The 25,431-nt window shown below is 36.0% G+C and overlaps 2 long non-coding RNA genes across 2 annotated transcripts; both read right to left on the reverse strand.

Moving 5' to 3' along the window:
• Positions 1 to 2,090: 2,090 nt before the first annotated feature.
• Positions 2,091 to 4,690, reverse strand: LOC144990456 (uncharacterized). The gene is made up of 4 exons (XR_013654447.1): positions 4,423 to 4,690; positions 3,183 to 3,324; positions 2,952 to 3,061; positions 2,091 to 2,801 (listed from the first exon to the last, which is right to left on the reverse strand). It is a non-coding gene; the product is annotated as an uncharacterized LOC144990456 (long non-coding RNA).
• A 15,817-nt stretch (positions 4,691 to 20,507) lies between these two features.
• On the reverse strand, positions 20,508 to 24,610 carry LOC144990270 (uncharacterized). The gene is made up of 3 exons (XR_013654275.1): positions 23,146 to 24,610; positions 21,999 to 22,060; positions 20,508 to 21,357 (listed from the first exon to the last, which is right to left on the reverse strand). It is a non-coding gene; the product is annotated as an uncharacterized LOC144990270 (long non-coding RNA).
• Between the last annotated feature and the right edge of the window lie 821 nt (positions 24,611 to 25,431).

Below are 25,431 nucleotides of genomic sequence, written 5' to 3' on the forward strand. Positions count from 1 at the left end.
TAGTTATGAAGCTGACCTTCCAGGAAACTGATTTTACAGTTTTGTACCTCGGTCGGAGGTGAATCGAATTAAATAGATGTAGATTGGAGATAAAAGCGAATATAGTAGTTTATCACATTTGGCTTTGTAAGTTGCTTTGCTTGTCTATACTATATGACATATTCTTCACACATTTTTAAAGCTCACTACATACTGTCATTGTTTTGCATCTGACGGTTACCCAAATTTACTTTGTGAGGTGACACCTGCTAACCTCTGCATGTTCGTTGATGAGGAAGAAAGCGACCAACAATCTTAATTGGTATTTAGTTGATTTAATAAAAAGTTGTATCCAAGATATACACAGTTCTGGGTCACCACAAAGATGGACAATGTCCATTGGGATGCACACAATGTCTGTATTCCTTGGGTGTTGTTCCCTGTCAGGGCTTCAAGCCAAGCAGGACAAAGGAAACCCTTCATGGGCCTTAACACCTTATGCGGTCATCTTTACAAGATGAGAGTTTTAAGTGGTCAGTTGCCCTCTCCTTTTGCTGCTGCCAGAAAGATCAGCTTTGTTTTTCAGTATTATAATACTGATTAGGTTCTGAAGCAGCTCATAACTGGTTTCAAGTGGTCTGGAGCTCCGTTTGGGTAAATATAAGCAAAATGCATTCATCAATGTGTTATTCACAAAGTATAAAAAGCCTATATTTAGTGTAAAAGTATAAAAAGCCTTCATCTATTGAAGCCCTAAACATTTTCTAGAGCAGATAAATGGTTCAGTTTCATAAATTTTCTGTAATTTGACGATAACAAAATTTTGTAATATTTATCTAGTTTTGGTTTAAAGATATTAGAGCACGCTTTTTAAACTACACAAACAAGGCAAAGCTAATTGATGTTAATAAAGCAGAATAATTTTTATGAAAGATAAATATTATGTCGAAAAAACATTATCATAATTACTTTTAAATTTGACTATGTTCCTCTTATAATAACGAGGCAGCAGCAGAAAAACACGATTCAACTGATTTTTTAATTGTAATATAAATTACATTCAAGCAAAATGACAAAATGTAAGCACTATAATCCAGCTAATATTATAACACTTGAGTCATTAAAGGAATTAAACCAGAAAACATGATTTAGTTGCTGCTCATGTTTGCAGGATATCTCCGCTCGAACATTCGTGATGTTTTTACCGGGGATAGAAGAAAGCAAAGGGGGAGATGTTTGTCGTTTGGCTCTAAGTGGAGGTGACAGCATTCAAACAGCAGGATGGACCTCAGGGGTTTGGAGGTGGGGCAGGGGTGACCACAGACTGGCGTACCTGTGACAGAGGGAACATTTCTGGAGGCATCCTGCAAGGCTTTTTCATGCTCTGGAAGGATCATCATGGAGGGAGGGAACAGATAGAACAGCAGTGGAAGTTATTGTCATTTATTCATTTATTTACGTAATTAATTTCAGTGTTCAGCAGTGACTGGCTTTAGCTGGTCGCAGTTTGATAGGCATCTAGAAGACTTTCATGAAGGAAGTGTTGATTGATAAAATAAAAAAAAATGTTTCCGTCTGTAAGTCGACTTTTGATTGATTTTAGGAAGTTGTACTTCATTAAAGTAGCATAGATTTGATTAAACATGTATAGAAACTTGCAAATACACATGTCCTTGGCGCATTATTCACAAGATTATACTTAGTCGATACTTCAAAATTACTTCAGATTCATAAAATACTGAATATATACGGGCTGGGAAAACACAGGAAATACTGTCAAGGTTTTTAAAGGTTTACTTTGGAAAAGTAATGGATGAGATATGTCAGTTTCACAGTTTAGAAGCCCTCGGTTTCCCAAGAGGGCAAATGTAGCCTCTGGCCATTCTTTCCATACCTTAGGCATCATGTGAAAAAAGAAAAAAAAATGCTTCTAGTCATTCTGCATCCCTGCATCTGTCTTAAAATAACTGGTCAAGAACCTTCGACCCAAAAAGGGCGATGAAGGAGTAACAGCTTGCAGCAAAAGCACACGTGTCTGACAGATCATATCGAAAGTAAAGAACACACAGAGGAAGAATGCATGCGCACAGCCCTCCACTTGCTTTGAAAAGTTTCTTTTGTTTTTTTTAGTGCTACAGTTAAAGGGCTTGGTCACATTTGACAGATTGTCACAGGGGATCCAGCTGTAAAATGTGAAATAATCTAAATAATGATGCAATGTTTTTAATAGAAAAAAGCTGCAAATTATCTTGTAAAAGCAAAATGTTTTATTTGGCAAAAGTTCTAAGCTTATTTTTTAGGTTTACAGAGAAACACAAGTGAACACAAAATTAAATTTAGTTGGTATTGACTGATTTTAACTTACAAACTTAAAACAATAAATCCATAAAATTAAATAAAATTTATTTTACCAAAGGGTACATAGAATTTCCAGTTAAAAATGGGTCAGACACGCTAGCTAATAGAGATCTTGCTTGAACTGTGTTGTCCACTGTTTTCTTCAGCAACAACAGACATTTCCCATTCACTCACATCACCACATGCACTCAGATTTATGCAAAAAAGGGAAAGGAATTTTTCCTCCCCATTTCAGATAAAAATTTATATAAAGATATATTTATTTACTTGCAATACAGATTGGGCAAGGAGGCTAAATATATTCAGTGAGCCTGGATCTTCTCAGTGCATCCCATCTTTAATAAGATAGCACATCTGCATTTGCCATTCTTTTTGGCCATGTCTAATCCGGCAGAAGAAAGGGTCCTGCGTTCAACTACTGGGGGGGGGGGGGGGGGGGACAATACCACTGGGCTTTGCTCTACCTGTAAGCACATAGATGAGACAGAAACAGAAAAAAAATTAAGAGGGAAAAAAAATCATTATTCTCTGAATGAGATGTCTTGGGTTTGATCAGAGTGTGATTCAAAGCCCATCTCTTAGACTACTTAAACATTCACTTTTAAAATTCCAACCTGATTGTACTTTTATGGAAATTTCTTGCCATCAGTGGCTGCATTCTCTCCTGTCTCCAGGTCTTCTTGTATCCCAGTAGATATCTGACTCTACCCTTCATTAGAATTCTCTTGATAAGAAAGGAGTAGAAATGAGCAGAAGATGTAAATTCAATGGAAAAGAAAAGGTTTAGATCTTTTCCCCTTTTTTGTCCAGGGAATTAAAAAGAAGAGGAAATATCACAGATATACCAGATCGAGTCAAAACCTGACACCAGGGCAGAAGACTCGAGAATATCATTAATGGTGCGTTGCAATGCATCCGAATCATCGCCATGCTCACAATAGAAATGATCCTCCCTGCAAATGCAGCAGGATTTGTAAGTTCGTGCATCTGTAAAACAAAATAATGCGATGAAAGACTAAGAATTTAATGATGCAAGAACATAATAATGCAATTATGGAGTGAGTGGATTTCAAATTGAAAACATCTATTTAAAAATGACTTAGCAATAACATTGTAGTGGTTAAATGTTGATTCTTTAAATGGTCTTAAAAGAATATGCAAGTGGGAGCTAGTCATACATGAAAAAATATCTGTATACTAAAGCGAAACGGCTTGCCTTTTTCCCTTTAAAACTTTCAGGAATTACTGAGAAATAGATACATTTATTTCTTTTTATGAAATGGAAAAGGTTAAGAAATGAAAATGTTAAATAATTAGCACAAATTTTTAACAGGTGGTCAACGGTTGAAAAATTAAAAGGTTGAATTACGCAAATTATTGAGGATTATTGTTTTCATGAAAGTCATTTTATTTGTCTGTGTTTTGTAAAGGAAAATCAGAAAAATAATTATCCAAGGTTTAAAAGGACACTGACTCAATATAAAAAAAGGACATTATTTTCTATATTATTATAAATTACACTAAACACTCTGCTAGTAATCATGGGTTTACAGTGAAAACAACTATTAAAAAAACTGATTTGATTTTTTTGCACAAATAAAGAATGACAAAAAACATTTTTTGTTTTTAGTGATTTCGTATTTTTTAAGAGGTACTAAACACTTTTTGCAAATACTCTTTTCTGTAAAAGCCCTATCTTTGACCGTGAATCCAATGCATGGGACATTTAAATATTGGACGCTTAAATAAACAAAATCTAAATTTTTCTAAATACAATACTATTGTGACAGTTAATTTTAATTCATGCAGGAGAAAGTCTAAAAATTGAACCTTCATACAATATAGCTGGAGCTCTTTAGTTTATTTATCTTCTATATAAGGATATAATTTGATGTTCAGCCTGGAAGTTACTCACAATTTCTTAAATGACTAGAAGGTAGACCATACGTTTTTCATAACAATCTATAATACTAATCATTTAGTTTGGCCAAAGGTATAATATTATTTGTAGTTATAAAAATATGTGTTTTAGGTGAACTGGTTAGTATAAAGTAGTTAGTGTGAGTGTGCTGCTGTCTGACTTGCCTGTCTGTGCGTGCACCTCTGATAGAGTAGTGAACTGTCCACTCTGCATTTCAGTTTGTGCTCGTTGACAGCTTGGATAAGCTCCAGTCTCTTAGAGACCTTCAACAGTTAGAAAAAGGAACAGAGAAGAAATGAATGGATTATTAATTTGAAAAAAACAAACACTATTATAACAGTAAATATTCAGCATTCTAGACAATTACAATACTGCTAAAAGCATGCTGTCCGGGACAAATAAAATCTAATTGAAATTTATATTTTTTCTATTGATGATTGGAATTTGATAGTTGAAGCAATTAAAAACATAAAATAAAAATATTTTACAAATATACTATTTTTAGATTGCAAAATAAGAAAATCAGTTCTGTCTAAAAAGATTTGTTTGAGAGGACAAAGATCTGCATTTTGACATCAAAAACCATTATTCTGGTTTGTGCATCATAAGGCTTTTTATATCAGCCTGCATCTACATGTAGAACTGGGAAATCTTCCTCATGAGTTCTTTTCCTCTTATTTAGAAGACATTTTTTACCAGTTTAAATCAGGATCGTGGGCTATCTTGAAATGTGAGGATAGGCTCTTCTTGAACACTTAATTTGTTTCAAGCTAACAGTAAATTATAGACGACGAGTAACAGCAGAACATCAGTGATGTTTTAAGACAAGCCTTTTAAGATTTGTCGGCCTTTCACAGGGGCACATCTCCGCAGACGAACCCTATTTCTCTAAGATTATTAATACAACCCTTGGGGGAGAACAAACTGCAAGTCTAGCAACTACTTTATTAATCTCTCCCTAAATTAGGGAGCAGCAGTCGGCATCCTTTTCCTGTGGTTTCCTTCTGCAGGTTTTACACATAGTGGAAGGTTCATAAACTTAAATGTCTCCTGGCGATTATTAGATGCTCTAATGACAATGCAATTAAGACCATCGCCCACCTAAAAACAACCAAGTGTGCAAAAAAGTAAACTGTGCAAAAGTATTTTTATTTGCCTTAATGCACAGGGCTCCGAAGACTGCCTTGCAGGTAGATTTGGATTTCATTTGACTTTAGTCTCGCATAATAGTAAATGAGATAAAGAAAAGGGGCTACTTGACACATATTTACAAATTATACTGATCAAACTAAGTGAATTGCATGAGTGTGCTTTTCTGAGTGTCTGCAGCTTTCCTGATTCAATATTGAAATTTTTAGTTGCCTTTTGCAGTGAGCAGAAGACCGCAGATGCATGCGTGTTTCATGTGTTTTCTCTTCGACTCAGCTTGCAGAGAAATTGTATCCCAGAAATTACCAAATGAGGTCATTTTATGATCCTTTTTTAGTTGAAAAATGTTTAAACCTCATCTGAAATGGAATCTTATCCTAATCTGATTGAGTATTAAATTGGGGATAAAGCAACTTTAGTGATCATTTGATGATCATTTTTAATAATTAAGGTCAACAAAAATGCTTCACAGAAAAGTGCAACTTATGGTTGAAGTCAATATAGCTCAAGTACGAAAATACAAATATTATTTCAATACACATTTAAATCACACTTTTTGGGACTATTTTGTTAAAACTGTTACTCACATTTACACCTGGTTGCACTAACTGACAAAAACAGCAGAAAAGGAAAACTTTCATCCACAAAAGTAACTAATAAATATGTTTTAAACTACCGAAATATCAAAACCTTAACCTTAACATATTTTTAAACAATAAATAAATTTTGTTATTTAGCTGTCATAACGGTTCCTCTCTTGTTACCCTGTGAAAATACACATTGTGGCTTGGTAATGCAACCAAAAGAAGGATTTTCTTTCCCATCCACAAAGCAAACCATTTGTTCACCAGCTTCATTTTTTTTTGTTCTCTTGACTCTGTCATACACAATTCATAATTTATCCTAGTGTTCTGTATTACAAATGGTCTCAGGAATAGGACAAATCAGGACTTTCCAAACTATCAGGAGGGAAATTGATTCCTAAACAATATGTGTCAACCCAGAAATTGGCAAAGGAGTGACAGTGGCTCTGGAGAGCGGCCAAACAATGCCTGTATGTCGCGGGAGGAAACTGCACAGTTCCACATGAGACAAACACAATTTCATAATAATGAATAATTGAGAAAGTTTAGAACTGGGTTGAGATAAATGTGCGTTGGATAGATCTGTGTCACAGTGATTCTTGGATTGTTTCCAGCTGTGCTGTTGCATTGTGCAGGAAATAATGAATTGATCATTTGTCGTGACAAGGTGTGTTTTGGGAAATTTCTAAATAGGATTTAAAAAAAATTATAAAATGTTTGACTTGCAAAATTCATTTCAATCAAAAGAATATTACCCTTTTTTATCTGAATGGGCTGCCTCTGTGTGCATTAGCCTATATTATCCATGATTTTGCAGCTCATCAGAATGAACCTGTGCCAGTGCTTGTTAACCTGCGCCTCCATAACAAGGCCAGGCTCGTTTGTAACACTGGAGGGGAAGGAGGAAAGAGGAGGGGGTGCTCGACTCTGAGCACTGCCTTGACTGGAGATGAGGGCGCTCCATGCCGCACCCCCATCCATGCTAATCATCCAAGCTCTGCACATAATTAAAGCCCTGGTACCCCTCTCCTGTGAAACTCAAGGGGGGACTTATGTGCATCTCCCAACGTAGCTAGAGGAGGTTTGGAAAACTTCTGAACATCTATGGTCCATTATGTATAATTTCAAAACACATCCCAAGTACGAGGAAAAGAAACTTTTCATTTTTAATGACAAAATCATGAATTATTCCATTTATTGTGTACACTCACTCTTTCAAAGGTATCTGGTTCATAAAAGGTGAAACTGAATCAGGAGAAAAGTCTTCTTGCTGCTGTTAACTAGGACTTACAGCCACAAACGACACCTGTTGAGCGCCGCCTTATGGAGCAGCAGCTAAATGAAACCGACATTAAAGAGACGTGGTTTAATTTTAACATTTTCTTTTTTGTCTTTTTGTTTAAAGTGAAGTTTTCACCTATTTTAAACTCTCCAAAAAATATGGAAACCGTGGCAGGATTGTCAACAGGCAGGGGTCAGTTGGTTCCTCAGTGCAGTAATAATTCTGACGCAATTAAATGTATATTATTCAAAAAAAAACTGTTTTACTAACAAAAATAAACTTAAAATTGAATCATGACACTTCATTTTTTTATTCAAACATTACAAAATTTATTTTACGCTTTTTGGGACGTTTTATGGAGATACACAGACACAGATGCCTACACTGATTTTTGTAACAGTTAATGAAAGTTCGCACAATTTTTTTTGTGAGAAACCTGAGACTTTCACATGTGTTTCTAGTTTTAATTACAACGTTGCTGGTTGTTGCATATCCTGGGAATGAGCTGCATGCTTGTGGCTTGTGAGATGCTCGGGCTTATAAACCAATAATGATTATCTTTTATACATGATTCATTAGTATGTCCCGAGGAAACATCGCCTTTTAAATTCTGAACAGGCTGAGTTAAATGTTCATCGTGGGACTAAAATCTGTAAGAAAAGCCCAAATTATTTTTTTGGTTAAGCATTCATTCACACCAGATATTTTATCATGTATTTCCTTTATTACATAATAACTTATTTGTTTGGCTTTCTGTAATAATTAACTATACAGGTTAGGAATTGGAATCTTGATTACTAGGGGACCATTTTTAGCTTGAGAACTGATTGTGTACAATGTAGTTTTCACTTATGGCCAATAGGTGTCCCTGCAAACCAGTGAAAAGGTGCTCTGAGCTGTCTCCTGCCTGCAGCGTGACACTTTAGCAACAAAACAATCATCACTATTTCAGCAACAATTACAAATGGAGAGGCCACGGTCATATATATACCAAGACAAAGTGGATTTTGTATTTATTTATCACATTGTTATTCTGAAGACCTAAAGCCTCAACTTAATACAGTTTATGGATATATTATTTGTTATCATATTTTTGATAAATCGTTAAAAAGGTATCATGAATATTTAGACAGTGAGCACTAAAGGTTTTATAAAATATATTTATCTATATTTCTAATGCAAACAGATGCTGCATTGATGCATTTATGGACAATGGGAAATGTCAGTCATAGAGAAACTTAGGCTAGATATAATTATTCCGTTTTTGTTTTTACTTAACAAAACATTATATATTATTGGTGATATTGACAGCAACATAATGTGAAGTTTTTTTGAGCATTAATAACAAGGCAACCACAATAAATTAGTATTAAACTTGTAATAAATTACCAATACACAAAGTGAATTTTAGATTGTCTAATCAAAATACAATCTATGTATTTTTTTACTGTCACTGTTTAAGAAAAAAGATAAAATCGCTGAGCTTGTTCCAAATCTCATTTGTCAGTTATAACACCCGATTTGGCCGTCGGTTAACAGTCCCCTGAGCTAACGTCTCCATCAGCCTCTCCTCATTACAATTTACAGTTCCCAGCCACTGGAATGAGCTGCAAAGCAATACTAAATTGGACATTTTTATGTCACAGCTCAATAAGTGAACCAATGTTCTGGTTGATGATTGCATTTGCTTCCAAAGCCTGCAATAACTCCACAAACAAGCAAAAATCTGATGATCTCTTATGTGTTACCACCTTTTTCCTGCCTTTGTTTTTCCATTTTGGTGCATTTTAAGTGTTTCCACTAATCCTACTGATTCTTCTTAAGACTCCCTCTTTACTTCTAAACATGATTAAAAAAATACACATCTAAATAATGACAAAAAGTGCTTCGGTCAGTGTCATTTCCCATCATTTTCTTTTAATTTATTAAACTAATAAATGTTAAGTGGTTGTTTGCAAATGTGAACAAACCCACTTAAAACAAAAACAAAAAAGATGCAAATGAAAGCTGTATATGACATCTTCAAACCCCCACAGGACCCCAGTGCATATGGGAGATAAATAAACACAAATTAGATAACAAGGTTGTCCCATCAAGGCAATTGAAAGTCTTTGATGGCAAACTACTGATGATTCTAATTTCATGGGCCCCTTTTTTTAACATTTCTACTTCTTATTAATACCATCTGAGCCACTACACCCATTTAGGCCCGCAAATAATGGCTGTTCATCATTTCATCTAACCTGTGCTGGGCTTTTTGTACTGCAGGGGAATCTATGACACCGTACATTCGCCTTCCTCCTCTTTTTAGAACACTTCCATAGTTGATATTTGTGCTATGGAGAGAGGCAGACCTTCGCTGGCAGGATAAAAGGCCGGGGCAGCACCCCTCAATCATTTCGCCCTCCAGGAGGTGAGAGGAACGAGAATGTGAGGAAAGGGGGCCTTGCAGGGTGTAGAGATGTAAGGCACACTGAGATACACCTTTGGCTAGTGTAAAAAGTGTTGACTTTTTCCCCACTCCGCTTCTTTATCCTCCTTTGTTCCTTTTGGGAACATAAAATGCATGCAAATATTGGGGTAGGACTGTTGAAACCAGCAGTAAAAGTGTGTTTAAAATGTCAGGGCAGGAGAGTAAAACACTGCCACAGGTAAATGGACAGAATCCAAGAAAAGAATAAAATTAAACTTGTATCTACCAATTTCAAAAATGCAATTGTTTAGTAATGGTGATTTTACATTATATATTTTTAGTGCTCCTAAATTAAACAAAGGCAAACGACATCTGTGTGGTCATGCTGGGTGTATGGGTATCGTCAAAAGGCATATACCCAGACTTGTTACTCTAATCCAGGCACAAGCCACCCCTGGGGAGGCTGCAGGCACTGGGTCAGCCATATGGTGGTGGAAGCCCCCGGAGGAGCAAGTCTGATAAGCAGGATCAACTTCAGCACTTTTTGACCATCACATGGATGCACACCAAACAGGTAGCAGAAATACACAGTGACAGCAGATCAGTGACAAAGTCCTTATAAATGCAACAGGACAAAACAAATCAAAGGTGTATTGATGGCATCTGCAAAAGAAATGAAATGCAAAAATAACAGCACAGCTGACAAAATCTCTTGAATGGCTCTTAAATAAGAAGTAATTACTTGTTTGGCACATGTTTATTGAGAAAGTCTGTCACATACATTTGCTTTATTTGTTCCATTTCAAATGTTTAAAGTGTTAAAAAGGATGCTTTTAAAAATGTCTGTCGGAAAAAATTAAATTTAGATAGGGTCAAACAGTCCATTTACTTGCATCTGAAGGAAAAAAAAGGTCATGGAATAAGACATTTAGGCTATTTATTAAGGAAACAATGGGAGCTTTTAAAACTTAGCATGGACTTTAGCTGCTGTCAAAGTAGTTCTGTGTGTGTTGGAAAATGAAAAAATTGATTATTACGATCAATTTTCAGACTGTTGGCACAGCTGTGAATTAAAAAGGATGTTACCCATGTTGACCAAATCAGAGTTCTTGATTGGTCAACAATGTTCAACTAGGTTAACTTTAAATGCACGTTGAATGTACGTAGAGAACAAAAACTGACTTAAAAACTTGCGTAGCGACATGATAATGCTAGAGTTTTGAACACTGCAGTGGTCGCTTAAACGTGCGTTTCCAAAAACAGTGTGAACATAGCATCAGTCTCACCGAAATCCCATCTCATATGCTTTTTTTTATTTTGGTTGACCTGTCAAAAATTACCTTTTGGATAAATTTACTCAGACACAAATACTTGTGTTTTGGACCGATCATTAACAGCCAACCCATCTGTCATAGTAAGTTTAATGATGTCTGTGAATTTTTAAACTGTGAGGATTCATAGTTTTTACAGCCACTTTAGTTGGCTTGTCTCTTTACCAAGTTTAATTACTGTAATTTTTTTTTATCTAAAATTTTCTGAATTCAACAGTGCGCCTTATGTATGAATATGGTTTGATTTACTGACCTTATTTACTGACCGGCAGTCTGGAGCCGGTTTAGCTCGTGCTGGTTTGCGGCGCCTTCCGTCTGTGAAACCAGGGTTTGACTCCGGGCTGCTCCCTGTTCCCTTCTCTACTTCTGTGCCGGTCCCAAGCCGGTCTCTTTGAGAGGGTTGCATCAGGAAGGGCATCCGGTGTAAAACATTGACAAGTTTACCGTGCGACTCGTTCGCTGTGGCGACCCCAGATGGGAAAAGCCAAAAGAGAAACAACAACAGTTACTGACCGACAGTCTGTGTCACACAGTGCTCAAAAAAGCACAAAAATACTTTAGTGTGACTTCGGTACACAAAGAACATCCCTTGATGCATTTTCTGACCCTTAAGTCTTTTATAGTCAGAGTTCTCACAGATTGATATGTATTGTGCTTCAACATCTTGAACTGAAAAAGTGAGAGTACTGTTTTGTATTTTAATTTGTTACAACTTAACAGCGTTAAGTCATTAGGAATGGTTGTTGCACTCTCTGCAATGACTGGTTACTGTAGATAAAAGAAGCAAACATGCAGAACAACACAGAAACACTAGAAAAGTCTTCCCATCAACCTCTCCGACTGTCTTTGATTAATATTCGGGGTGACAGCTCTACTCAGGCCAAACTCAAGGGCCTCTTATTGCAACTGGGCAATTTTTGAAAACATTTCCAGCAAAATGGCCGAGCGTGGTTTTGAACCTTCCCCGCGATGACTTTTTTTCCTTTACGCGGTCAGACGCGCGGGGTAGACTTTCTCCAGGGCCGAAGGCGGATCCTCCTTCGGGGTTCACTTCCCCGTTGAGACCCTCAGATTCTCCAGAGTGGGTTAATCAAGAGTCAATAGCAGTTCTTCAGTGGGAAGCCTTCTTTTATTATCGTTCTCCTTCCTCCGTAACACACAACATGAATGCACGCACCCAACACACTTCCGCTGCCCCCCTCTCACTCCCTCCTGCGCTGCACGCACTCTCTCCTCTCTCTCGCACAAACGCGCGCGGCCCCAGCACACACACATCCCCATTCCACCACAGTGGAATGGGGATGTGTGTGTGGGAAGGCTCCAATGCCTTATTAAAATGAGAAGATTGTTATTGTGCTGGCTCCTTTGTGAAAATAAATGTAATAATGCAAAAATAGCTCCGCTGTTGACAACACTGTTGTTGAAATCCATTGTTAACGTTACCTACTTCCGAAAACAACAAGTGACGTTGTTCACCGTTGAGTACTCTTCTGCACATGCAGGTCACTTCTGGGTCATTTCCCGGTCACACAGGAGATCACAAAAGTTCACTCTAACTGGAAATGTGAACGGCCTTGCAAAAAAATCGGATTAAAAAAAAAATCGGAATTGAGCATTAGGCTCTGCAGTGTAAACGTATTTCTCATCATTATACTAAAATATGTAGAAATAATAATCAAAAATAATACAAATCAGAAAGGGGCACATTAGTTCACAACACTGTGCACTCTGGAAATCGAGTTGGACTGAATATTTTGGAAGATTTTCTCCAAGGGACTGATGTACAGAGCCCTCATTCATAAATGGAATGATTACCTCTGGTAGAGCATTGTACAATAGGTCTATAGCAGCAGACAGCTATCTGGTGCAGCTCAGTCATGCTCAGTCCATGGCAATGGTTGTCTCTTTTTTTTTAAATTATAAGCAGTTAAAGGAATGGAGGAATGGAACACTTTTTCATTCAGTGCTTGTACCTAATTGTTTAAGATAAAATAAAAATGAAGAAAAAGAAATATTCAGGCATTATTAAAAACTTTATTAAATTCCAGATGAAGAGCCGTGAACCTGAGAATTACCATAGCTCTAAAGACTATGGTGTACTGATCAATTCATTGAATGGCAGAGTATATGCTGACACTTTGTTTTCTCATACTGACAATATAGGCGTGATAATGTCAGTGTATCAGTTTTGTGACACAAAGATTTATTTTGCTAGACCTAGGATTAAACACCTTTTCATCATTATGATCAAAAGTGAGTGCATTTCTGTACACTCTTTAAGTTATAAAGCTATCATCATCAAGATAAAATGTTACAACTTAACAGTGTTAAGTCATTAGGAATGGTTGTTGCACTCTCTGCAATGACTGGTTACTGCAGATAAAAGAAGCAAACATGCAGAACAACACAGTTCACTAGAAAAATCTTCCCATCAACCCCTCTGACTAACCTCCTGCTTCTTGATCTCTCGTGGCATTCTGGGTAGTGTAGTCATGACACACTATTTGACTTTTTTAATTTTGCTTATGTGCCCAGTGTTTTTTCTTGGTTCAAAAAATGTCATTAATGTTTGATTTTCTGTAATTGCAGTGGACTAAAATAAAAGTCAAAAGCTTTTTACCAGCTTCATTTCAGATCATGGTACAGTGGTCAATCAGACAGGTTTGATTGTTGCTTTTCATTTCTCAAAGTATTCTTAGGAAAGACTCTTCACCCCACGTTGCTCCTGCTGGTCTGGCCAGAGCCTTGGGTAAACGTTGTGCAAAGGGGAGATGGGACTGTAAAGCTTTTTTGTTCTTGATGGTAGAAAAGTTGTTACATACGTTTTTGCCATCAAATGAAATTTCACATTTTTAACATAGTTGGCAATATCTTCCAGTAGAAAAACTAGTAAATAAGAAAAACAAAAACAATAGCTCATGATTTATATGCTCAAGCAAAAAGCAGACTCAAAAGGATGAAATTTTAAAGATATATTGCATTTTCAGTGTCAAAGTCAGAAAGCCGTGGCACTTTGAAAAGTTTTGCTAAAAGTTCTCTTTTTATTTCTTTTTTAGCATGTCGTTTTCATGTTGGCTGAACGCTCTGACACATCTGTAGGAGCTGGTGTGCACTGAAAGATACTGACATGTTATTGTCTAAGTGCCTTTTGGTCTTCAGCACTGATACAGAATGCCTTTTGTATTTATAATGCATGTTGTCTTTGAGGTGTTACAGGTGAGACTCTGCATGCATTGATCCTAGTTGATGTCCATACCAAGGTAATTGTTTTGCCTTAAAAAAAAACACATTTCAACGTAAATTGTAAGAGAAAATTTTTCTTTTTTCTTTTTAACTTCTTTGTCACATTAAAGCCTCCCATCTTGAGAAATTACTAGGCTGGGTGTGTGACACCTCTCTGATTTGCCTATGTTGTCCTGCACTGGGGACAAAAGCCCAGATGACTCATAGATATGTCTTGAAGACTTAAGATATTTAAATGAGATGCTAAGAGTCACAGACTTTGTGAAGCTTGGAAGTCTGATGTTAATGTTCTCATTTGAATATAAAAGAATCTTTGCCCATTTTTTTTTTTGGTCTTAAAAATTGTGAATACCTAAAACGAATATAAGTTCTTTATGCATGACTGACAAGACAATGGAAAAGTCTTGTGTTGCTGATGCCTTTGTTGAGCTGGAATTAAACCAAAACTTAAACAGATGAGGTTATGGTTTGAGTGTACTATAAGAATCATCACGGGGCATACAAACATAATTTTTTTAACTGACACTATTGTGAGGATTGTGCACTCTAGTTTGGTATTTCATGGTAAAACATAACCTTTTTGGTTATGTTTTGTTAATAATCATAGCTGTCTTATTTTTTTGTTAATTGTCCTTAGCCTATATAATTGCCTGGTTTACAGTTGTCTATTGTCAGGTGATCTGCTCTGTCACTATTTTTGTTCTCCATTGGTTTTGTTATGTTTAAGTTTATTTATTAAATGTTTACGTTTCTGCCACCAAGCCTGGTCTCCTGCATTTTGGATCCTTTACCACCAGTTCGTGGCAGCTATGTTCATAGGATGTTTACAAACTGCAACATTCAAAAACTACTACAATGATGGTACGTTGCCAATTGTTTTGGCAGCTTGTGTTACTGCTAACCTTTACAGTAAAACCTTAAGAACAATATTTTTTATGAAACATCACTGTTTACATTTAGATTTCTGCCCACTTGTCAGAGCATGTATGGGCCAAGAGCCTAGAAATGTAAAATGTTTGTTTTATGTTAGAAAATATTTGAGTTTGAGGAGATTTTTGGAAATCCTTCCAAGCTTCCACATTTGATTTACATGAACTTGCTTGGTCTGATTTAGAAACTGACTTCAGTCAAGAGCTTCTTTAAAATGTTCCTGTCATTTCAGAACAATATTCCAGAACTTGAACAGTTAATTAAAAATTTTGAATCACACTAAAGAACTTGTTTCTCAATATCAATTATTTATTCATCTCTTTCTTTTCCAGATCAGATCAGATCAGATCTCGTAGTGTAGCCAGGCTTCACATAACTGATTAAAATTCTAAAAGTTTTTCACAAGTCCAAAGAAAGAAATTACAGCTCATTCAACACACGTGTTTTCATTCGAGGATCTGGGATTTCCCTGAACCCTGCCGAAAGTCCTTCAGTGAATGTTACCCACTAATAATTAATGCTCAGAGGGTTCAGATATGTCAACAGGTCTTAACAACAAGCCTTTATTCACCATCATTGCTCAGTGTATTGTATTGTCCAAGGCAAATCGAGGATGTATAATTCATAATCAGTGTACTAAGAAATTAATATATTCAGGTTAATTATGCCAGTGTGTGAAGGAACAGATGTACATGTGATTACTAAAATGATTTTTACTTTTGACCTTGTTCTCTGTGGATCAGCTTCATTATCATGGCCTAACATTTTTAAACAACTGGACTGAAGAAGCACTATTAGTTTATTTTTAAAGACCGATGTTACACATTTATGATTTTCTTTCCTTAAAAAAAAAAAATACTGAACAGCAATGAGCACCAGTAGCAAAAGTCAGTAATTTTTTCAAAAGATGTTTTACTTCTCAGCCTTTTTTACTGTTGATAGTTTTAGACAATACTGATATTCTAAAATGCTTTTGGAAAGCATCCTTTTGGAATAACACCCTTGATATTTGATAGGCATTGTATTATCTGGTTTAAAAGAGGAAAAACTACTTTTTTTTTAACCTGAAACTGACAGAGGGGTCAGAATGTCATGTTTTGGGGTGCTCCAGCTCACCCTCTTTGTCCTGAGTCTCCTACGTGAGTTGATGTGAATGTTTCTCTGTGTCCCAGGTTGATATGGTTTAACAATTAGGAGATCAATTATCAGAACAAAATATATATATTTATATCTTCTTTTTATAACCCTTGTGCTATCTTAGATGACCCCACCCTTACATTGACGTGTTCTCCCTACCATGACAAGGGTGGATAAAGGTGGAAAGATTTCATGTAATCCATGGACACCAGTGAAGATCACAAATCATTGAAGAAAATAGGTTCAGCGCACTGTCAAGTGGGTCTAGATGACCCAACTCCCAATGTTAAAGTGCCTAGGATAGCACAAGGGTTTTAAAGGTTACATGAGAGCAGTTGCTTTGAAACCATAACAAATGGAATTTTGCAACTGTACCCGAGGAAAAGGAATTATGGTGTAGTTTAGTGAAACAAAAGTTCTATCAAATCATTTTAAGCAGCAAGTAATGGAAGACCCTCAGTGTGTGGGTTTGCATTGGTGCAGAATGTATTTTACAACTATTGCACCGTGAGAGTAGAAACAGTTCTGAATATATTGAGGTAACAACCAAAGTGGTGCCAATAACTATAACTTCAATAACAATATTGCCAGCAAAGTGGTTTGCTAGATGCAAAGTAAGTGTATGTTTTTTTTATTATAATTACAGAAAGTTCTAGAAGAAAAAATGTGTCGTGACCAAAATATTAGGCAGAAAACATCATCAAAATGATTACAGGAATCTGGTAGAGTGACTTAGATTGAGTGAATTACACATTTTTAGAAGATGAATCTGTGTTTTTGTACATAACACACCAGAAAATACACTGATACAGATTTCTGTAAACAGGGCAGTATTATGTCAGCATTAGGAATCTAGCCCATTTTCTTTATCCTCTGTAAAGTTTTCAATATAAAGAAGTGACAAAAACTTTGAAAAATTGGATGGGGAGATTTTCTATTTAAAATATTGCAAATTGTAACAAATAAGTTCACGCACAGCTATAAAATAAATTTACATGTTTCTTATGCAGGTATCTTTCATTTTTGAAACTGACTTACTCAGTCTAAAAACATTCTTTACAAGTTTTTAAATTTCAACAAACATTGAACATTTGCAGTAAACGAAAAAGTTAACTTAAATATGGATTTAATGCAAACCAAGCTTGACTGATGCTGACCAGTCATGTGTGGAACAAAACAAATGGCTGGTTGAATGTATTAATACTTTTAACAGTTATTGAAAGGCTTTTATTTTTAGGAAATAGGCTAGTTTACAACAAAACTAAACACCAGATGTTAAAAATGGTTGTTTTTTATTAACCATTTTATCATAGGTACATTGAAGCAGTTATGATGGGGGTGCAGTGGTTAGCACCATCCCTTCACAGCAATAGGTACTCGATTCAAGCCCCAGTGGGAATCTTTGTGTGTTGAGTTTGTATATTCTCTCTGTGCATCTGCTAGTTTCATTCAAGTAGAGTAAAATACAGGATTGTACATTTCTATCTGATGTTGCAGTGATGTAAGTTATTCAATCTGAATATGGTCTTGGCTAAAAACAGCTAAAGAAGTTGTCCTAAGAGAACCAGAGAATCTGTTTATTTACCATATTTATTGTACAGTGAATAAATTGGAAATGAAAATACGGTCATTTTATCTTAAAAGGAAGCACAGAACAATTAATGTAGGAACATTTACGATAACTACTGGCAGCCGGATGCCAGTAACAGTTTTTCATTTTAGGGTAGTACAACTTTAAATTAAAATACATTAAAATATCTATTTACTGTAATTCTTCTTTCAGCATTATGACTGTAAAATGAAAAACAGTACACAGAAATTCAACTGTATTTCATGTTACTCTAATAAAGTTGAGAAATACTGGCATCCAGCTGCCAGTAATTTACTCCAAAATCTACAGCAACCATTTTACAGTGTAGTTTAGTTCGAATTGTAAAAAAAAGTAAAAAAAAACTTTACATCTGCATCACATATGTATTTGATACAGGGCACTGTCAGTTAGTAATTATAATTAAACAAATTTTTAAAATTGCCTAGTTTATTTTGAAGGAATAGTAAAGTAAGTTCCTTAAGGTTTTTGAAATTTGATTTAAGTTGCCTTTAAATAATATTTTGCAATCAGACAAATATTGCTAATTTATATTGTTTGAGTTTTTATGTAACAAAAATCATTTTCTCATATGGGAGATAAGCATCAGTTATAAAGTCTCAGGTATAACCATTAGTTATGAAGGTTTTATTTGTGGTTTTGGTTGATTCTACAAGTACTTATAGAGTAAAAGGTGCAAGAAAAAGAAAAGAAAATAATTACCTAAATGTAAGGAACTCTCGACGAGTTTTGAATACTAACAATTCTTTGTCAAAGTTTCTTTTTTGTTTTCACATGAAGTGAGAGCTGGACGAATGTGATGAAACTTTTTTGATTCTCTCTTTTGGTTATTTACGCAGTTGGACTCAATACACCCTTACGTCTGTGCCATAAAGGGGTCTTGTCAGAATGGACATATTGTACAAAAGCAGATGATGCAAAAAGGTGAAATAGGGGTATATCTCTCCAACTCAATTGAGGGTGCCTTGTCTCCTTACTCTTCATCAGCCGTGCTCGCCTGCCTCGCCTCTGTCTGCCAGTGTGTTTGGCTTTCAGATGTGATGAGAGCATAGTATTCTCTCAGACCCAGCCGGTTACTTTTTTTGAACAGCTGCTGCATGCGCATTGATGGTATTTCACTGCTGCACCCCCAAGTTATATTAAATTTGCAACTGGGCCTCTTTAAGTCTTTTTCACGAGATGTATGTTTTAAAGAGTATGTCAATTCTTAAAGACGCCCTTGGCTTTTATCAGTCATTTTTAAGAAAGCTTTCAATAAGGACTGAGGCAAGAGGTCGGTGTGGGGGTGGCCCACTTTGCTTGCATAAACTGCATAAGAAATCTTAAAGTCAGAAGTGAAAAAAGCGGTTATGATGCGACTTAAAACCATCTCAGCAGAGATGAATCTTTAGTATCAATGTTTAAAGCATTGTATGTCATTAGGATCCGACTGTGCTTTATTTTTTTATTCAAATTTTCAGATGCCTCATTGCGCGTGTTCACAATGTGAGCTTTCAAATGATTGCAGATGACTTTCCCTGTGCACAGCCCTCTTTAACTCAGATTACTGTTTGTGTTTTTAAACATTTTATAAAGTTCAAATTTTCTATTGATATACTTGGCTTAAAAGCTTAACAGCCTAAAACGATTCATTTAAAATATAATTACTTTCTTCAGACAGTGTTTAAATGACTGGATGGATCAGACAAAAAGAATGACTGAAGACAAAGTATAACTACTGTACCTGATGTGTTCTGGAAAGTTCTAGACAGGTATAACGCTTGGATTTCTGTGCATTAGCAGAAATTTGCTAATAAATTATTTTCAACTCAGTTGAGTTTAATAAGGTACTGCACAAATGTATGACTGTCAAAGACTTTTAGATTGTAACAACCCATCCATCTATCCTCTACCCACTCAGTCCCGTGCAGGCTCATGGGGATTGCTGAAGCCTGTCCCAGCTCCTTCAGAGATATGCAGGGGACACACTGGACAGTTCAGCAGTCCAACAGAGGGCCACATAGACAATCACACACATCATTTTACTCCTAGGGACAATTTAGAGTCACCAGTCACACTACAAAACATGTTTCTGGGAGCCCGAGTGCCCAGACAAAACCCGCACATGCAGAGTGAACACGCAAACTCCACTCAGAAAGGAGTTGGGATTCGAACCAGCTATGATGTGACATGCTAACTGAACACACGCAGCACTGTATCAATCCTGAACAAATATTATATTTATAGACCAAACAACCTTAACAGTTTTTATAGCCTACATGAGACCCAAAGATTACATCTCGGGCATTTTGGTATAATCTCCGGTACACCTGTTAGCTAAGCATGGACACTTATGGTCACAAGAGTCAGAGTACATACGCAATTATAAAGTGTGCTACAATAAAAAAGAAACAAGGGAGTCAACAAAAAGGTAACGCTTTCTTTTACAGTACAGTACTTACAGTGTACTTAAGTGGTATTTACATGGTACTTATTGTGTAACTACTGGGTACTTTCAGGGTACTTACATGGTACTTTTTATGGAATTTACTGGGTACTTACAGTGTGTTTACATGGTACTTTCTATGGGAGTTTACTGGGTACTTACATGGTACTTTTTGTGTTTACTCTGTACTTACATGGTACTTACTGTGTATTTATATGGTACTATTTGGTTCATACCTATGTGGTACATACTGGGTATTTATAATATTCTTACTGGGTATTTACATGTTGTGCAAAGGTGTCTTTTATGGTACTTACCACATGTAAGAACAAGGTAAGTACAAATAAAGTACCTTGACCTTTAGGTCTGCACTCGCTGCATGTTTCATGGTATTTACCATGAATTTACCACATAAACTACCCCTTAAGTACACTGAAACTGGACTGTAAAAGAAAGTCAGCCCTATTTCCACTCAACTACATGGTACTTTCATTACTAAATACCGGGTATGTACACTTGAATATTACTTGGTACTTACCCCTTAAGTACAATGAAACTGTACTGTAAAAGAAAGTCAGCCCTATTTCCACTCTATTACGTGGTACTTTCAGTAGTAAATGCTGGGTGTGTTCACGTATTACCTTCCTGTCCAGTGTACATACACACTTGGTCTTCTGACCTCACCAAATGAGACAATGCTAACTTGTTGGTAAGGGTAAAGTAACTGCATTGTAAAAACATATTCTGGCCTGATTACTTCTTGTAACATGAGGCAAGTTTAAAGAGAAACAAGACAGCAGTGAAAATAACAATCTTTAATATGATACATGTCTGCAGCATACAAAGTGTCATCACAATAAAATTTGTTTTAAGTAGAAAACAGTACAAAGGAGCATTCCAAAAAACACATTATTGGCCTGAGGGTCGTGCTTTTTGTCCATCAAAATTCCTTCAGCAGAGTTTGGTAACGGTGCAGGACTTCTTCAGGGTTTGTAACTGCAAGAAAATTCACAATAAAAGCTCAAATAAACATAAAAAGCATAACGACTTTGATTAAATAAAAAATACATTTTACTTATTTAATCATTTCTATAATGAGTTTGATAAATCTCTGAATTCTTTATCGCTTTGACTGTAATGCTTGAAATTAATCAATTATCCTCATTTAAAAACATGATAGATTATTCACAACTTTATATTTTAGTTACATGAACAAGAACAACAAAAACGAAATTAAGAAAAAAAAAATCAAAATTCCCATAAAAAAATCTAATTTGTTTAGACAAAGAATGACGAAAGTAATGTTTTAATTGGCAATTGCTGTGTGTATTTCTTCTTTATAAATATTATTCGCACCTACAATTTGCATTAGCATGAAAAACATGGTAGTGTAAAAGAAAAGGAAAAAAATAAATAAATAGGCAATTTCTAATTCATCACAGTTACTCACAAAAATATATTTTAATTTTCAAACAGTAACATTCACTGTTGGGTGGTATTGTTGTCTCTATCATATTTTAAAATAAACAAATAAATAAAAGTAAAACAAAAAAGGGCGAAAGAAAATAAAATGGGGAACAGGCAGTTAAACTCTTCATTAATGTAAATAATATGTCCACTTGGTGGATTTAGCTTACTTTAGCTTACTCTCCTGTGGCTTCACGGATTCGTCTGGGATGTCTTCTTTACCATAGCTGATCTAAAGCGGTAAAAAGACGGAAGTACGTCATCATTATTTTAAATAAACGCCTTTCTTTGATTTTCCCAGAAAGACGTGCGCTCAAACGAACACAGAACCACAGACTTTATTACTTAGGCCAGTGTTTTTCAACCTTTTTTGAGCCACGGCACACTTTAACCTTGACAAAAATCCTGCGGCACACCAGCATCCCAAAAAAAAAAAGCAGAAACTCATAGACTGTATTGATCTACAACCCCCCCCCCCCCCCCCCCCCCGAAAATCTGACGTGCATTTTTGTGATAATTGTGGCAGAAAAAGCAGGAAGTTGCAGATGTTTTTTCTAAAAGATGAAATAAAAGTTAAGTTACATACAAACTGTATGTTCGTTGTGTTTTCAAGACGTGTAACAAGGACGACTCATTGTACGCTGAGGCGCTGTCCCTTTCAAGCCAATGCATCATGGTAGATGTAGTGCGAAAACTGCGAAAAAACGGCAGAAAGACTAGCGTCTCTGAGCTTCATGGTTTTGTTCACCTGTTCCACGGTCTGATACCGGATTCTGTGGAAAGCTACACCGCTAAAGACGAGCTTTAGCTGGTGTTTTTGTTGGAACTGAGAGAGTTATGAGCTAAATTGGAACAAGGAAGTGAAGACTTCAAACACTTCTGATTGGTCAGACTGATGACATGTGATTAAGCCTTCAAGAATGATTGGTGGAGTCGTGGAGACAGTAAAAGCTGCGGGACTTTTCAGAAAACAGTTATAGCTGTAGCTAAATCGCGTTACCGTCATTCTTATCAAAATGTCTTTAATAGAATCAAATAAACACAAAGCACACTGGTTGAAAAACACTGACTTAGGCTACGTGCTTGTTTACAGGTGCCCCTCTCCTGGTAAGTAACAACAATGTTTGTAGATTTTCATTACAAACTTTGAAAATGTATACATGAAATAACTGAATTATTGCAGTAAAGTAGCAGACGTGCTCCTACGTCACGTTTCAAACTTGAAATCACGAGGTTAGCTTCTTTATAAAGTTTGATCAGTTTAAATATTTACATGTAATTTATCCAATGTTTAAAAAAACAAAAACACTGGTTTACCTGCCAGATGAAGAGAAATTCAAACTGTTGCGCGCCTCGAGGCTCTCCTAATTAATGCACGTTCACTTTGGGGGAGTTGTGCTGCATTCAAGTGCGCTGGGAATTTGCAACTTTACTCGCCCCGACCTACTTAACAAAAACACACACTCGGGGGGTTTTTAGCAGGGCTCGACATAGCCATTTGTCCGCTGGCCCGGTCCTGTTTTTCGAGCAGTACGGACCACAAGACTTTATTTTTTACTTGTCCGCTCGGGCCACTAAAATATCTAACAATTAATACATTTTTCACCTTTTACAATAGAGTATATTTTGCGAAAACGTGTAGATTTACCTCGTCTTTATAAATTACTTTTTCTGCTAGTCCTGTGTTCAGACATCAAGGGTTTCTATGGGAAACCTTTTATCACTCTTCTCCTCCTCTCCCGCCTGCGCGCGCGGCTGTCACTGCCGAGCACCACGCTGCACGCGCTCACTCAATTTTTTTTTCAAACTTTATTGAATGTAACAATTCAATACTAAACAATGTTAAACAACAACAACGAAGGAACAAGCCAGTGGGTTATTATTACATTTTAGGCAGATATATTTAAACTGACACACATATCAGCGCGCCCCCTGGTGGTTTTTCACCGCGATGATCATAAATCCAACACCGTCACTGAAGAGAGACTGAAGCATGTCAGAGATGTGGAAGACATGGCAGGAATAGATAGGAATATGTTAGATGGAGTGACGGGTGGAATTAGTGCTATGGACAGCAAGATATTTAATGAATGCATTGAAGATGAAACTGTATGCACTAAGCTTTAAGCTGAATGTCAAAGAATCAAAGGCAACTCCAAATACCTGAATCTCAGACTCAAATGGAGTATAATGTCAAACTACTTAATTTTGTTTTTCTTTACAACACTGTAAGCAGTAAGTATTTCTAGTTAGCTGTATGATCTCAGTAATTTAATTGTATTTAATTTTTCAATTATTTAATTTAATTAGGTAACTAAAGTAACTAAAAAGTAAATGTAACTTTGCAACAGTAACAAAAAGCAGAACCTTAAGGCAGTCAGGGCAAAAAAGTCAATAAAACTTCTTAACTATTGATTAGGAACAAATGTGAAATAGCAGTGATTAGAAGCAGCATGAAAACTTCTTAACTAGTGTTAACTACTACACTGCAGCGCTCTTTTCAAAACATCTGAAACAGACTAGAGCAGATTTAAGTTTGATATGCTCTATTTTTAGTCATTGAAAAGTGTATAAATAAGTGCTAGATGTCACCAGAATGCACCAAATTGCACCATATTAAAATTTTCCGGGGGGGCATGCGGCGGGTCTCGCTGTGTGCGGTGTCGGGCCAGTAACTTTCAAAAACTACTGGCCCTGTGGGCCAGTGCAAATTTCTGGGCTATGTCAACCCCTGTTTAGTATTAAAAGTAAATATTTAGCCTTGTTGTTTTACATATTTTCCTGACATTATATATTAAAACAAGTTCATGTTTAGAACAATATTTTAAAAAAGTTAAGTTTTGAATAATCTATCATGTTTTTAAATGAGGATAATTGATTAATTTCAAGCATTACAGTCAAAGCGATAAAGAATTCAGAGATTTATCAAACTCATTATAGAAATGATTAAATAAGTAAAATGTATTTTTTATTTAATCAAAGTCGTTATGCTTTTTATGTTTATTTGAGCTTTTATTGTGAATTTTCTTGCAGTTACAAACCCTGAAGAAGTCCTGCACCGTTACCAAACTCTGCTGAAGGAATTTTGATGGACAAAAAGCACGACCCTCAGGCCAATAATGTGTTTTTTGGAATGCTCCTTTGTACTGTTTTCTACTTAAAACAAATTTTATTGTGATGACACTTTGTATGCTGCAGACATGTATCATATTAAAGATTGTTATTTTCACTGCTGTCTTGTTTCTCTTTAAACTTGCCTCATGTTACAAGAAGTAATCAGGCCAGAATATGTTTTTACAATGCAGTTACTTTACCCTTACCAACAAGTTAGCATTGTCTCATTTGGTGAGGTCAGAAGACCAAGTGTGTATGTACACTGGACAGGAAGGTAATACGTGAACACACCCAGCATTTACTACTGAAAGTACCACGTAATAGAGTGGAAATAGGGCTGACTTTCTTTTACAGTACAGTTTCATTGTACTTAAGGGGTAAATACCAAGTAATATTCAAGTGTACATACCCGGTATTTAGTAATGAAAGTACCACGTAATAGAGTGGAAATAGGGCTGACTTTCTTTTACAGTACAGTTTCATTGTACT

This window comes from Oryzias latipes (assembly GCF_053564925.1).
Source record: "Oryzias latipes strain Hd-rR chromosome 1 unlocalized genomic scaffold, Olatipes_Hd-rR_3.1 chr1_Y".
NCBI lineage: Eukaryota > Metazoa > Chordata > Actinopteri > Beloniformes > Adrianichthyidae > Oryzias > Oryzias latipes.